The 15,779-nt window shown below is 40.3% G+C and overlaps 1 pseudogene; it reads right to left on the reverse strand.

Annotated features, from left to right (window-relative positions):
• Positions 1-6,948: 6,948 nt before the first annotated feature.
• On the reverse strand, positions 6,949-7,512 carry LOC148038013 (phosphatidylinositol 4-kinase gamma 4 pseudogene; annotated as a pseudogene).
• Positions 7,513-15,779: the final 8,267 nt, after the last annotated feature.

Raw genomic sequence — 15,779 nt, forward strand, 5'->3', positions numbered from 1 at the left:
GGTGTCACACCCCACCCACCACCTGTCCGTTTGCATGGCGGCAGGGGTTCTTAGCCCTGGTTATGTGAAGCTGTGAACTATTGCAGGATGGTGTGATTGTCATTGTTTGATAGGATTGTTTGTGTTTGCTAGAATCTAGATCTCTGATTAAAAACATTGAAAAACAGGATAAAAGGAAAGATCGCGCTAGGCTACTCGCAAGCTAGCTACGAGACCCTACTCCAAGGGGATCATGATTATTGCTTTGAGAGGCTTAACCGGTTGTATAGCGAAAATTTCTATCTTTAAGTGCAACCCCCCTCCCCCCGCATGCAGGGACTTTAGCAGCCTCTTGCTTAATAGAGGGGCAAATGGGGGTCATTCTCGATCTTCCTCTCCTTAAGTGCAATCCCCCTCCCCCCACATGTAGGGACTTTAGCAGCCTCTTGCTCAATAGAGGGGAGAATGGGGGAAAAGGTCCATGGGATAGAAGGGAAGGGGAGGTGTGTGTGATCTCCCTCTAAGGAGGGGGAAATTACCCTTTTAGAACCTTCTCTCTCTCTCTCTCTCTCTCTCTCTCTCTCTCTCTCTCTCTCTCTCTCTCTCTCTCTCTCTCTCTCTCTCTCTCTCTCAGCAGGCCGAGTGTCTTCTCCTTTTTGATGGGGGGTGGAGGGGATTTTATAATGGGAGGGAGGTGGGGAGGAAGTGGTATGGAGTGGTGGTGGTTGTGGTGTCGCACCCCACCCACCACCTGTCCGTTTGCATGGCAGTGGGGGTTCTTAGCCTTGGCTATGTGAAGCTGTGAACTGTTACACGATGGTGTGATTGTCATTGTTTGAAAGGATTGTTTGTGTTTGCTAGAATCTAGATCTCTAATTAAAACATTGACAAACAGGATAAAAGGAAAGATCGCGCTAGGCTACCCGCAAGCTAGCTGCGAGACCCTACTCCAAGGGGATCATGATTATTACTTTGAGAGGCTTAGACCAGCTGTATAGCGAAAATTTCTGTCTGTAGGGATAGTCTCAAGTAGTAGGAAATGTGGATGCCAGAAGGGGCTCTGGCCATAAATTTTGCATTACTTCTAGAATCTGACGAGCCCCTTCGCGACCCACGATGGGAATCTTCGCGACCCACGAGGGGGAACTCTGGCCATAAATTTTGAATTACTTCTAGAATCTAAGGAATCTTGGTGGGGAGAATACCCTCCTGGAATTCTATATATTTTTCATAGGATCAAAAAGATGGAAATTGTAATAAACTTCCAATATAATAAAGGATTTTGTTTTTATTCAAGGTTTGTTTGAATTGTATGTGTGTCCATGAAATAAATTACATGAAGGAACCTGTGATTTAATAGACTATTTAAGGAAGATGGTTGTATATGTTTCAATAAATGTATTGTAGGTAATTAAAAAAGTAAAGATGATACCATCATCAAAGGAAAGCGGGTGGGTGTGACCCCCGATGGCTGGGTCCATCCAACAGTAGAGTGGTCTCAGTTAGCTAGGAGCTTTTCGAAATCCGCGATAGAAATAGAAAGACAATAAATTGACCAATTAATCGTTAGGTAGAACCGACTTGCATTGTTTTAGGGGCCAGAATGGGATTTTGCCTTATGGGCAAGAGGATTGACGTACCGCACTCCCCTCTGTCTCTCATTCTCTTTGAACCAAGTGCAATGGCAAGTTTGCTTCAATTCAAGTAATCATGTAGGAAGTGAGAACTTGAAATTACTAATGCTAGCTGGCTATTAGGAGACCAGTCTAATTTTAGAAACCCGAAAATTCACGTCATCCTAGTGGGTTTGGCCAGAACTCTTATGTTGCGATGTAGACTCAGTAGGGCCTAAGTGACAAACCCGGTGATACTCCAAGGAAGCACCGGAGCAACATCATTATGGAAAACCTACTGATGGACTACTAAAAGGTGCGCCTTGGATTGAGACTGGCGGACACCTCACAGTTGGCATCAGAGCACTCATTAGAATAGAATACGATATAAGCTTAAGAAAAAAATTTCTTGGATGGTACCTCAGATATGCTTTCTTCTCTTTGTTAATGTATGTTTTTTAATTATGGCAAAGTAAGGAATCTTGGAAACGATTCTTGATCCTTCAAGTAGTATTTATGTCAGCTATACATTCATCCAATCTTGGTAAGAGGGGTCAGATGATGCAGATACTAGATCAGTTGTACAGCCCCTTGCCTCTATATCGTGAAAGAAGGTGGATGATTAGTAGAGGATACTGCTATATCGATGCAAGCCATCTAGCTTATCTTTATAATAATCTGAAAAGGATAAAATGGATGGAAGATCTTAAAGTTGTCAAGATCTATTTATTTTGTGAAGCTAGTGTAAACTCAACCTTGTATATTAGGGGCAAGAAGATCAAACTAAACCCGTATATCTATGAGGAAGTTACAAAGATCCTTCCAGCCTCCGACAGAATAAAAGTCGTAGGTCACTCTAGCCCACCGCAACTACAAAAAGGATGGATTTCTTAAACTCCCTCAAAAATATAGATTCCTAGATATCTACTCTCAGAATCCAAGTTACTTCATAAAGGATGTATCAAAGTGTCATGCTTAGATTGTAGTAGGGAATCCTTTTCTGGAAAAAAAAAAGATGAGCCAGTGAGCTATTTAAATAATGTATTTATTCCCAATTGATTACCTTATACATCCATTGTAATAAAGATTTATTGATACTTTATCAATCAGAGAAATAATGGAACCTTATTTTTCCTTAGGAAGTATAGTGTTAAAAGAAAGAGTTGTTATGAAAATAGAGATGAAATTGTTTCGATAAATTAAGTGAGAAATAATATTGAGTATCAAACTCTAATATTAACACTATATAATTTTTGTAAAATTTAACTTGAGAATTATTGAAAATTTCCTAGAATTTCACACTCACAATAAGTCCCAATGAAGCCGAAGAGAAAATGAATCTTTTGAAGCAAGTCAAACCTCTGAAATGTGGAAGCCGATGCAGAAATTTGGATTGAATCCATGGAAGATTATTTTACTATTGGTGGAACTATCCCAGCCAACCAAGCCATGATAGCTAAGCTAAAATTAATTGGCAAAGCTCAACTCTGGTGGGAGTAGTGGTATCGAGATCAAGGTGTCCCTAAAAATACCATTACTTGGAATTTACTGAAAGAAGCTGTAAGAGGAAGATATTTACCTCCAGCTTATTGCACCTAAAAGATGAATGAGTTCTTTAATTTGAAGCAAATGGAATTGACCCTGGAGACGTATTACTCCAAGTTTGTTTTACTTCTTAAATATGCACCCTCCATGGATATTGTTCAACATGTATCCAAGTTCTGCAATGGGCTAAATTCTCCTCGTAACACTCGTTTGGAATCAGTGCGCCCAATGGACCTCCAAGATGCTTTGATTTGAGTTGCTCTTATTATGCAGGAATTATAATCAAAGCCTAAAAATAATAAGTTTTGGAGCTACAAAAACTAGAAGAAAGGAGGATTCAAATGTCAAGCAAAAAGAATCCAATGTCCATTTCACCAAGGTCAAAAGAAAAAGGTAAAATCCAATGCAGTCAGAAATTTTGTTCCTACCCAGGGAAATAGGGATGGTCTTAGGTGCTTTCACTGTAATGAGCCAGGACATTTTAGGAGAGATTGTCCAAAGCTTGGTGGAAACCATCGCCAAGGCCAAATTTGAGGTCAAGGCAGAGTTGCCCAAGGATGTGGTCAAGTAGCTATGGCAAGAGGAAAAACGTCAAATATTACCCTTGAAGAGATTAATAGGGAGGAAGATCCTACTATGGAAGAAGATATTGAAAAAGCAATTGTTCATGCTGCATTCCACAAGAAGGGTCCAAATTGTCAATATTTGATAATACAGACACGAGCTAGTCACCAAGATAAATCATTTTAAGTTTTGATTGACTGTGGAAGTACACACTTATTTATTTCTCCCAAGTGTACTAAGAAGTTAGGAATAGATACAGTAAATGCATCAAAATAGCTTGTGGAATTAGCAAATGGAAAGGAAGTACTTTCTACACAGCAAACTGCCAAGGTAGAATTTAACCTAGGAGGAAACTTTTCAAGTATGAGATTTAGAGTAATAAAATTAAGAGCTTATGAATGTTTACTAGGAATGGATTGGCTGATTTCCAATGATGCTCATATCCATTATGGAAAAGGTCAAGTCACATTTCAGGATTTGAACAGTGAAATAGCAACTACACAAGGTGAAACAGGGAAGCCTAAAGTTCAATTAGCAAAAGCTTCTCGAATTGTGAAAGGCCTGAAGAAAGGATTGCCAGTTTACTTGATCAAGCTTAACAAGGTAAATCAAGATGGTCAGACAAAAGAAGAACTATCATGGTTAAAAGAATACGTTGACGTATTTCCTAAAGAGCTAACTGAGTTACATCCGGAAAGAGAAGTCCATCATGAGATCAAACTTGTTCCAAGAGCCACTCGAGTGGCAAAAAGACCTTACAATATGTCTATTTCTGAAGCCATCGAACTAAAAGAGCAACTCAAACAACTACTAGAACAAGGGTATATTCGGCCAAGTAGTTCACCATGGGGAGTCCCAGTATTATTCCAAAAGAAGAAAGATGAAACTCTCTGTCTTTGTATCAACTATCAAGGGCTAAAATAGGTAACAGTGAAGAATAAGTACCCGATCCCGACGATAGACGAGCTTCTTGATCGTCTACAAGGAGCAAGGATCTTTTCTAAGATCAATATTTGATTAGGATATTATCAGATCAAAATCATTGGGATGCGTACTAATGCAAGAAGGTCATCTTGTAGCTTACTCTTCGAGAAAATGGAAAGCCCATGAAAAGAGATATGCTACTCACAACCTGGAGTTGTTAGCTATGAATCACGCTCTCAAATTATGGAGACATTACTTGCTTGGAAATAAGTTTTCCTTAGTCATAGATCATAAAAGTCTTAAGTGGATTTTTACTCAGCCTAATCTTAATATGAGGCAATGACAATGGATCAAAATTCTGCAAGAATATGACTTTGAAATTAAGTTCAGACCTGGTAAAGAAAATGTAGTAGTAGCAGATGGCCTCAGTCGTCGTAAAGCCTTCCTTAATGCTCACTGAAGAACCATCTAGGGCAAAAACTATGGCTACAATGGTATCAATGCCAACTAATCCTATCATTGAGTTGACTAAGGATGAAGCAAATAAGGACCCAGACTATCAATAATTGTTTTGGGAAGTTCAAAATAAGGAACAAGTTCCCAAATTCAAGACTAAGTATCAAGAATTCTCAAACAGATGAAGACGAAGGACTTGTTTATTTCAGAATGAGACTATGCATTCCTTCAAGTTAGACTCTCAAGAGAATGATACTTTGGGAAGTACATGACTCTCCTTTTTTAAGACACCCGAGGTATGCAAAAACTCTTAATGCTATCAGGAAAAGCTACTACTAGCAAAGACTCAAGGGTGACGTACTTAACTATATCACTGAATGTCTAAATTTCCAAAGGGTAAAATCTGAATGTGTCAAGTTACCAAGAAAACTCTAGCCACTTGACATTCCCCAGATGAAATGGGAGTTTATTAGCATGGACTTTGTAGTTGGGTTACCTTCTATTCAAGGAGGATATAACTCAATAATGGTAATAGTAGACATGCTAACAAAGGTCGCTCATCTTATTCCAACAAAAACCAATTACAAAGCTTCAGATATTGCAAGAATTTTTGTAAAATAGATTTTTAGGTTACATGGGTGTAAGAAGTTGGAAATAGTTAAAATGTTGATAATATGCCATGTCACACTGACATTGGTATATAAGGAGATAAGTTGTAAATTTCCACATCTTTTTGACATATCAATACAATTACAATCTTTCTCTCCCTTCTTGCTCCAAGCTTCCATGGCTTCTTCATCTTTCCTGTCTTTCTCTCTCCAATTCTAGTCTTTCTCTCTCCTCGTCACTCTATTTCTCTCTCTTCCTGCAGTCTTTCTCTCTCCTCTGCAGTCTTTCTCTCTCCTCTTTCTCTCTCCCTAGTTCTCTCTCTGACAAGTGGTATCAGAGCTTCAGTCTTTGATCCATTATTTTCTTCCATTTTCACTCTCATTTTCCTATTTCAAAACCAATTTCAGACAAAAATGGTACAAGACAGTGACTAGTGGAGTGCTGCAGGACAACTATAGTTAGCAATGACTACATCTGGAGTTATCCAAGGTCAGATATGGCGGGTAAAGGCTTAAATGGCTGGACGTCATCAAATTTCATGCAAAAATGGAGGTACACAAGTACGGGAGCAGTAGGGGAGTTTCCAAAGCATCTCTGGACCACAAGGATTGCATGCAGAAGCATTAATGGTAGCTTTCTTGGGAGTTTACACCTTTGGACCACAAGGACTGCATGCAGAAGCATTAATGATAGCTTTTCTTGGGAGTTTACACCTCCAGACCACAAGGACTGCATGCAGAAGCATTAATGGCAGCTTTCTTGGGAGCTTACACCTCCAGACCATAAGGACTGCATGCAAGAGCATTAATGGTAGTTTGGGGAGTTTACACAACTATAGCTGGAGGTATTTTGGTGAAGAGAGAGAAAAATTGCTGTCCTGTCACATCTTCCTCCATTTCTTCACCATCTTACTAAAAGTAGCCTCCACCTTCTTGAGCCCTGGCAAGTCGGCCTGGAAGATGTGAGCCACGGCTGACGCCTCCCGTGCCAGCTGCCGAGACGGTTCACTGTCCATCAGTTCCCATGGCCAATTGGCTGCCACGTTTAGGAGTCTGGAAGTGGACGGGAACGGATCCCATGAGAAGGGGTCGAAAATGGCACCATTGCCACTCTTACGGTCGAAGAACGGGTTGAGAGCCATTCGTCCTCCGTTACAATGATCTGTGATGCTCTGATGACTCCTACTTTACTGTTAGGACAGGACAGTCGTTCTTGATAGACGCTGCAGAGAGTCGTTCTTGATAGACGCGGCAGATAGCTACTGAGTCCTGACGACGATCAATAATCTTGCGGGCCGGGTAGTCAGGGGGTAACCAGTATCTCCTCCAACTGCATGGCTCCTCACCTTCACCGTTCTACGAAGCAAGAGATGGACAACAGCATCTTCTTCCAAAGGCAACTCATTAATCCGCATTTCATCCTTCAGATCCTTACCTCTGAGAACCAGCTGCTGCTCATCTGATAATAAACCTGCTTCCTTCCTGCATAATCTTCGTTTGAGGTCCCTTACATATTTCGTTTTGTCAATTCTGAAGACATGCTCTTTGCCACTGACTGTTGTGATTGTCACTACCTGCAACTCTGACAGCTTTAGGACCAGATGCAGCACTTTGCCATTAGTGACACCATAATCTTTAATCATAGCATCCTGCCGGTAAAGCTCTCTTCCTCCAAAGATCAGTCTCTGATTCTTTACACTGAATCCCTTGCAAGCTTGAATGCGCATTTTAACTGATGCAATAGTATCGTCAATACACACTTTCAACGGCATGAGAGAAGCATTGGGTCCTGAAGTTGTGAGATAAATCTCAATGTCCTCCATCCTGACGACGATCAATAATCTTGCGGGCCGGGTAGTCAGGGGGTAACCAGTATCTCCTCCTCACTGTCATGCATGAGACGACTCCAATGCTGATGTTCTGATCTCCTCTGCTCAGCAGAAGCACTCCTCCTCCTCCTCCTCACTTTACCAGCTGACTTGGCAGGTGTTCCTGTGATAGATGAAGGCGTATAGGCGGGGCAGAAAACGTTCTGCTGATGATCTCCTCGCAGTTCCTCTTCCGTTTTCTACTGGCAAGCATCCAAGAAAAAGTTCTGCTGATGATCTCCTCGCAGTTCCTCTTCCGTTTTCTACTGGTGAAGATACAGGTAATGTGTGATCGCGAAGGCATTCAGAGGCTGCATCCAGAGCAATGACTGCACCGCAGTTAAACATTAGTTCTATTCGAAATCTTTTGGGGTCATTGAGAGCGGCTGCTGTGTTTGCGCTTGCAACGAAGGGGTCTACAGAGTGGAGTGTGGTGCTGCAGCATAAGTACCACCAAGGCCTGCCACCCCTAAGTAACACCAAGGCCTGCCACCCCTGAGTAACCAGCAGTTTGACTACCATATGGTGGACCCTGAGAACTTATCCCTGCTTGATATCCATAAACTGACGTTTGAACTTGATTTGTATCAGGGTTCCTAACTAACACTTGGGATGAAAACGAGGCAGGGATGGATGACTGAGAAGGCATCGCCTGATTTGACACCCCAAAACTTGCATTCACAGCTACAGTCATAGACTGGTTCATTGCTGAGCTTAGCGCATTCATCACAGGGTTAACAGCAAGATTCAGACTTGAAGTTCCTGATGGACCATAAGGAGCTCCAGTCGGCATCATGCCGTGTGGTGCAATGCCATATTGCATGGTCATTGGATTTGCTCCTGCCTGCATCCATCCATCATCCATGGTAGTCCAGAGTTCATTGCCTTTGCTGACGGTTTGATCTTCATGCTGTGGCGTTTGAGGTCTCTGCTGAGATGCAAGGTCTTTGCTGAGATGCATGCTGGTCAGAGGGCTCATTCGGTGCGACCACAGAAGTTCCAGACTCTGGCCTTAGCTCCAAGCCACCATACCAACTCCTAATCTGGACACATCCACATGAACCAGTCTTGTCATTCTCAGAAAGTGCTCGAAGCACATCTACTTCGATCATAGCTGCCTCCCTGTACTTCTCTGCACTTTGAACAACTTTGACAGCTACAACCTCCTCAGTTTCAAGGTCACAACACTCAAAGACACGACCAAAACTGCGAAGAAAAGTTTTTTTTTCTCCATTCTTTGGGCCTCCCATTTCCTGCCTGTGGATCATCTGCTTCATTACAGCTGGATCAGGCATAGGCTGAATGTGTTGAGGCTACTGTGCTGCCAACAGTTGAGCAGCCTGCTAATGCTTCTGTTGTTGTATCTGAAGATGCTGCAACTGGCGTTGTTGCAGTTGCTTTGACTGTTCATCTTTTATTGTACGTTGCTGAAGTAAACTTTGCATACCTTCCATAGCCAGGGAATTGCACACAAGGAGTGTGCACAGAAGAAGATACTGGTTTTTGACAACAGCTGAACCATTTGAGTGGATAGAAGCATCTGAAGCTAGCGGAAGTGCCTTCAGAAGGCTCTGACTGCATTGTACCACAGGCCTATCCAAAGAGAGCTGGCTTTCCTATCTCAGAAAGCTTGCTCTGCAACTCACCTTCTGTCATTCGGTTTCTGATACGCAGAGTTCGGAGTTTTAAGTGTGGCAACAGACATCCTGAAGAGAACTCATTTTCTGCAGCATGTGTCTGCTTAACTTTCAACTCATCTAGTTCTTCCGACACTTTGCTAAGAGCTGTAACAGACGCCAACTCAATAGACCTGACATGCTTGAGCAGTAACCAAAGCCTCATTAACAGATCCCTGTTCTTCAATCCCTGAACCTGTAGAACTTGTAGAATTCTAATCAACATGTTTTAGCTCTCTTGTGGAAAACATCCATGAACCAACCACCATTTGAGGATATATAGGCTTTGGGGATGCAAATCAGTATACTCACTGATACTTTGTGTGCCCATGAGCTGAGACATAGGGAACGACATGAGGCCATCCTATCAAGAATGGATCAGATGGTTCAATCTACTGATCAGACCAAGGCTTCTATTGATAGGTTGGTAATATCCAACGACTTACTCATGGCACAAATCTCTAAACTTTTACAATTGCAAGCGGCATCAAAAGAAGTTAATGAGAAGGCTTGTTCAAACAGTGACCCTTCAGTCCCACTTCAGCCATCCAACCAAAATGGTTATGGAGATGGGATCATTGGAAGAAGAGGCATTCAAAAAAATGGTTATGCTCATGGCCAGCATCAATATGCTGATGGTACACCTGAATCAAATGCTTATGCTTATGGACAACATGTATATGCTGATGGTACACACTATGATCTACATGCATCTTATGAATATGAACAGCAACAACATGCAAATGAATATGAGCAGTATGCAAGTACATCTGGACAGCATGTTAATGCTTATAAATATGATGTACCATATCATAATGCAGAGTATCATCCCACTGAACCTTGGCAGCAGAATGGTTACTATGGTCAACATGCTTATGCTTATGAGCATCCATTTCTTCAACAACAAGATTTGGATAATGAACAACATGATCAACAAGAGGATGAGCAAGAAGAAGACCAAGAAGATGTACGGGTTCAAGAAGATGTACAAGAAGTGAACAATGAAGAGCAAGATGTACAAGCTGATGGTATCTTCGTTGATGAATCACATGAAACACTTGCAGATGTAGATGGTCATGTTGAAGGTTTTAGACTCTTAGAGAAATCTCATGATGATATTTTTGGGCATCAATTTACACTTAATCAAGGTCTACAACAGCCATTGAATGCATTTGATAATGAGTACCTTGATCATGGTTATGATGACCGGCACATGTTTGATGATGATATAATATATGATTTGGGAATACATGAATATGAAGATGGCATTGTGCTTCCCTATGATCCAGGGGATTTTGGATGTGATCATGGATTTGATTATGGGGATACTTCATCGTATCCATTTGATCCGGGTGGATTGGAGTATGTGGTTGAGAGGCATTCTATTCTCTTGGACAATCATTATGATGGAATACCTTTTGATCCAGGAGGTTTTGAGCAGGATTTGCACCTTCATTTTCCACTTACAATCCTCTCCATTACTTAGTACAAACTAGTGCTTTTCCTATTTTGTAGCCCTTGTATCAGAGTAGTACTCTGTTTCATCTATCCTTTTCTAGTCTTTTAGGTTTGTTTTTGAGGACAAAAACTTTTGGGAAGGGATGGATTGTAAGAAGTTGGAAATAGTTAAAATGTTGATAATATGCCATGTCACACTGACATTGGTATATAAGGAGATAAGTTGTAAATTTCCACATCTTTTTGACATATCAATACAATTACAATCTTTCTCTCCCTTCTTGCTCCAAGCTTCCATGGCTTCTTCATCTTTCCTGTCTTTCTCTCTCCAATTCTAGTCTTTCTCTCTCCTCGTCACTCTATTTCTCTCTCTTCCTGCAGTCTTTCTCTCTCCTCTGCAGTCTTTCTCTCTCCTCTTTCTCTCTCCCTAGTTCTCTCTCTGACAATGGGTTACCTAAAAGGATCATCAGTGATCGTGATTCTCTTTTCATATCACATTTCTGGAAGAGTTTATTTGAAACCATTGGGACCCAACTTTATTTTGGCACTGCTTATTATTCACAAACTGATGGGTAGACATAACGAGTTAATCAAATGATTGAGGATATTCTACACGCATATTGCAGCAAGGAACCTAAAAGATGGATTCAGCATCTACCCTTAGTGAAATTTGCTTATAATGCCTCATATCATTGAAGTGTTCAAATGACTTCATTTCATGCACTATATGGTCAAGATTGCAGTATACTACTTAATTTTTTCAATCCTAATCTAAGGGTAGAAGCTTCGAGAAAAATGTTAGAAGAAATGGATGATCAAGTCAAGATTATTAGACAAGATATTCAAGCTGCCAAGGACTGACAAAAGGCATATGCTGATCTAAAAAGGCAAGAATGAATCTTCAAAGAAGGAGATATGGTTTTCGTCTGTGTCCATCCAAAGAAGAGTTATTTGTCTTTAGGAGAATTTAAGAAGCTAAGTCCAAGATATTGTGGACCCTATAAAGTTCTCAAGTGCTTAGGACCAAGCGCTTACAAGACACAGCTCCCTAAGAATATAAAAATCCACAATGTATTTCGTGTTAGCTTATTGAAAGCATATGTAGCTAACCCTAACCATATCCTTAATGATCAACAAGTTGTAATACCTAACCAATGAGTCCTTGAGCTACAACCTGACAAAGTAATTGATGTAATGGAGATAAAATTGAGGAGTAGAGTCCTTAGAGAATATCTCGTCCAGAGGATGCCACTTGGATTGACCATGAGTCACTATATAACCAATATTCCCAGTTTCATTCAAGATGAGAATATCTCGATTCCTCTAAGGGGGAGAGGATGTGATATCTTGACTTTGATTTAAAATCTTCCCGACTTCTCACAAATAGACTTGAAGAACTCTAAAAGCATTAAATAGAGAAGATCTCGAGCAAAAAAAAAAATCCCCAGGATCATAACAACCCGACATTTTTTTCGAATTAACAAGGACTGTAGCCACCCATCACCACGGAAGTTACCACGAGAGTTATGAGCCAAATTAGTTATTAGTGTTAGTGTCTATAGTATGGATGGTCCAAAAATACTAGATTTTTGGACAAAACTAGCATATTTTTGATATTTTTGATATTATTTATTGTAAATATCCTTAAAAGCTATCGAAACTTCTAGAACAAGGTGTCATGTAAAAAAAGCAAGCGCTTTTTCAGCTAATTTTGGAGATTTAATGCAAAAATAAAGATTGACGAAATTGCACACGTCACGATCGCAGTTTACAAGCAGCAAACAATACTCTGGAACAGGGAGAAGAACGAGTGATCTAGAAGATTTTTGACTAAGAGTCTTGGGGTTCTACCTCCCATTTCAGAGCCAACGAAACCATCAAATTTGCAATTTGAGCATCAGATTGCATCTTGGAAGCTTCAAATTAGTGATTTTGTGAAGATCCCCTCCATAAAGAGCTTTTCTTCTTAGCCACAACCCTTCTTATCCAATTTAGCTAAGAGGCATGGGGAGCAATTGAGAGAGGTCCAAGCAAGTGGGGAGAGGCTTTAGGAGTATAGAGCAAGAGGGATGAAAAGAGAGGGAGGTAGAAGGGTACCCCCTCCCCCGAGAGCTGTGAGAGGGAGCTAGAGAAGGGGAGAATTAGAAAGAGAGACAGAGAGGAGAAGATTCCGAGAGGCTACGAAAGAGGGAATTAGAGAGGGGGTTAGAGAGGAAATGAATTAACTCAACCTCCCCCTAACTCGGTCTTCAACTCGGCAAGTTGGTACCATGCTCTCCAATCTCAAATTCATTCCACCTTCTCTATCTCTTGAACCCACTCGCGAACGATGGCACCAAAGCAACGAGGTGGAAAGACCATGAAATCCACCACAACCACCGATCAAAGAACAGGTATTGCCAGAGATACGAGAATGCTCAAGGTTGCTGGAACTACCACTACCACAACAAAACATCGGGTGTGGTGAACAAAAGCGCAAGCAAAGATGAAATTTCCAATGATGTCATACCAAACCAGGTTGTTCACAACTCAAAAAATAGGCTATTATTTTCATATCACTACATAAAATAATAAGGTTTTCTTTAAAATTAAGTACATAAAATGTTAGCTTTTGCATTTACACCTACATGAGATGTCAGTTTCATCTAGAGAACATATTAATACACACATAAACGGTTAACTGCTACCTGTGATTTGTAGATATATTAATCGAGATTATAATTCATAGAATCATGATGGAAATAGTTGTAGGAGTTTATTGCACGAAATGAGTAAAGGATGTTATGCGCACTCGCGATTAGTAAAATAACTCGATATATTTATTGCCAAATGCAACAATAGTTAGGAGTTGATTAACGCTTAAAAAGTGAAAGCCTGTTTAAAGAATCTTGTAAATCATCTCGTTAAATTATTATCCCAATATTTTTTTAAGTACCAACTAAAGCAAATTCACTTATGTTGGGTAAGTTATCCCTAAATAGGAAATTCGTGTCTTGCTTAGCAACATTGAAAGATTTGTACTCAACACTTCTTTATGGGAAGAAGAATCCTTGTTAGAATGTAAGGTTACCTTGGGCTAAGGACCTACCTTGGCTATGTGAAGTTGTGAGTTGCACGATGGTGTGATTGTCATTGTTTGAAAGGATTATTTGTGTTTACTAGAATCTAGATCTTTGATTTAAAAATTTGACAAACAGGATAAAAGGAAAGATAGCACTAGGCTACCCCCAAGCTAGCTGCAAGACCCTACTCCAAGGGGGTCATGATTATCGCTTCGAGAGGCTTAGACTGGCTCTGTAGCAGAAAGGTATGTCTGTAAGGATAATCTCTAGTAGTAGGAAATGTGGATACCAAGGGGGGCTCTAGCCGTAAATTCCGCATTACTCCTAGAATCTGACAAGCCCCTTCGCGACCCAAGATGGGATCCTAGAACCCTAATACTAGTTACAAGGGAGGAATCTTGTTGGGCAGAATACCCTCATGGATTTTTGTATATCTTCCGTAGGATCAGAAAGATGGAAACTGTAATAAACTTTCAATATAATAAATGAATTTATTTTTATTCAAGTTTTTTTTAATTGTATGTGTGTCTGTGAAATAAATTACGTGAAGGAACCTATGATTAAACGAACTAATTAAGGAAGCTGGTTGTATATGTTTCAATAAATGTGTTGTAGGTAATTAAAAAACTAAATATGATACCATCATCAAAGGAAAGCGGGTGGGTGTGACCCTCGACGGGTCCGTTCAATGGTAGGGTGGTCTCAGTTAGCTGGAAGCTTTCCTAAATTGGTGATAGAAATAGGAAGATAAGTCATTAGGTAGAACCAACTTGCATTGTTTTAGGGGGCGAGAATGGGATTCTGCCTTATGGTGGGCAGGAGGGTTGGCGTACCACACTCCCCTTTGTCTCCCATTCTCTTTGAACCAAGTGCAATGGGAAGTCCACTTCAGTTCGAGTAATCATGTAGGAAGTGGGAACTCAAAATTACCTAGCTGGCTATTAGGAGACACATCTAATTTTAGAAACCTGAAAATTCAGGTCGATCCTAGTGGGTTCGGCTGGAACTCTTTTGTTGCGATGTAGAGTCAGTATAGGGCTGCCCAAGTGACAAACCCCGTGATACTCTAAGGAAGCACCAGGCGGCATCATTTTGGAAAACCTACTGATGGACTACTAAAAGGTGCAACTTGGATTGAGACTGATAGACACCTCACAAATCCATCTACACAAGATTATATATCCATCAAAATAAAAACTTGCCAAACCTTCATTTATCTTGTCTATCCATCAATTTGTCAAGCCTTGAAACTTGTGATTATTGAAACACATAGCCTCGTTTGTCTACTCATTGGCCACATATGTCTACTAATTGACATATGAGCCACTATCCAATTTTTACTTGATAGTGTGTCAACTTGCCAATCCATCAACCTACCGATTGAGGCATAGCTTGGCCATTGTTGACTTGTAGCTGAACTTGTCAATCAAGAAACTCATAAACTAATCAAACTTAGAGATGCAAAGTTTTTAACCTATCAAAATTTGTCAATATATTGACTCTCTACTTGTTCCACTTGTCAATATATAGAGGAAAGACTTGTTTTGATTTGGAAATCGCATTGCCAACCTTACTTGTGACATATTACAAAAATTTGTGTGAAAATATTGTTAGAAAACAATGTATGTAGATTAAAGACGAATAGTGAGTTGATTGCTCCTTTTAAAATGATAAATTGTTTTAAAAAGAAAGCATGTAATTTGTTTAAGCACAAGCGTATTGTTGAGAAAACTAGAATTGCACCATTCACATTGCTTGGAAAAGTGCCAAAGCCTGTTTGAGTACAAGACATGGTTAGGGTCAAATGATCAATTAGTAAATAGAAATCCTAGAATAGGACAACAAAACTAGAAAAAACCTCAACAAAACCAAAACTTGGGGACTCTAACATCAACAACCACCTAGCCTCAAGAGATATGATACTAAGAATGTAAATAGCTAGCATCTTAGGGGAACAAAACGATGGAGAATAAAGCATTATTGAGAGATGTGCCCAAGGAATTGAGGATAGCACTATTAAACTTTT

This window comes from Lygodium microphyllum, chromosome 3 (genome assembly GCF_053477565.2).
Source record: "Lygodium microphyllum isolate KBCC chromosome 3, Lygodium_microphyllum_v1.1.10, whole genome shotgun sequence".
Classification (NCBI taxonomy): domain Eukaryota; kingdom Viridiplantae; phylum Streptophyta; class Polypodiopsida; order Schizaeales; family Lygodiaceae; genus Lygodium; species Lygodium microphyllum.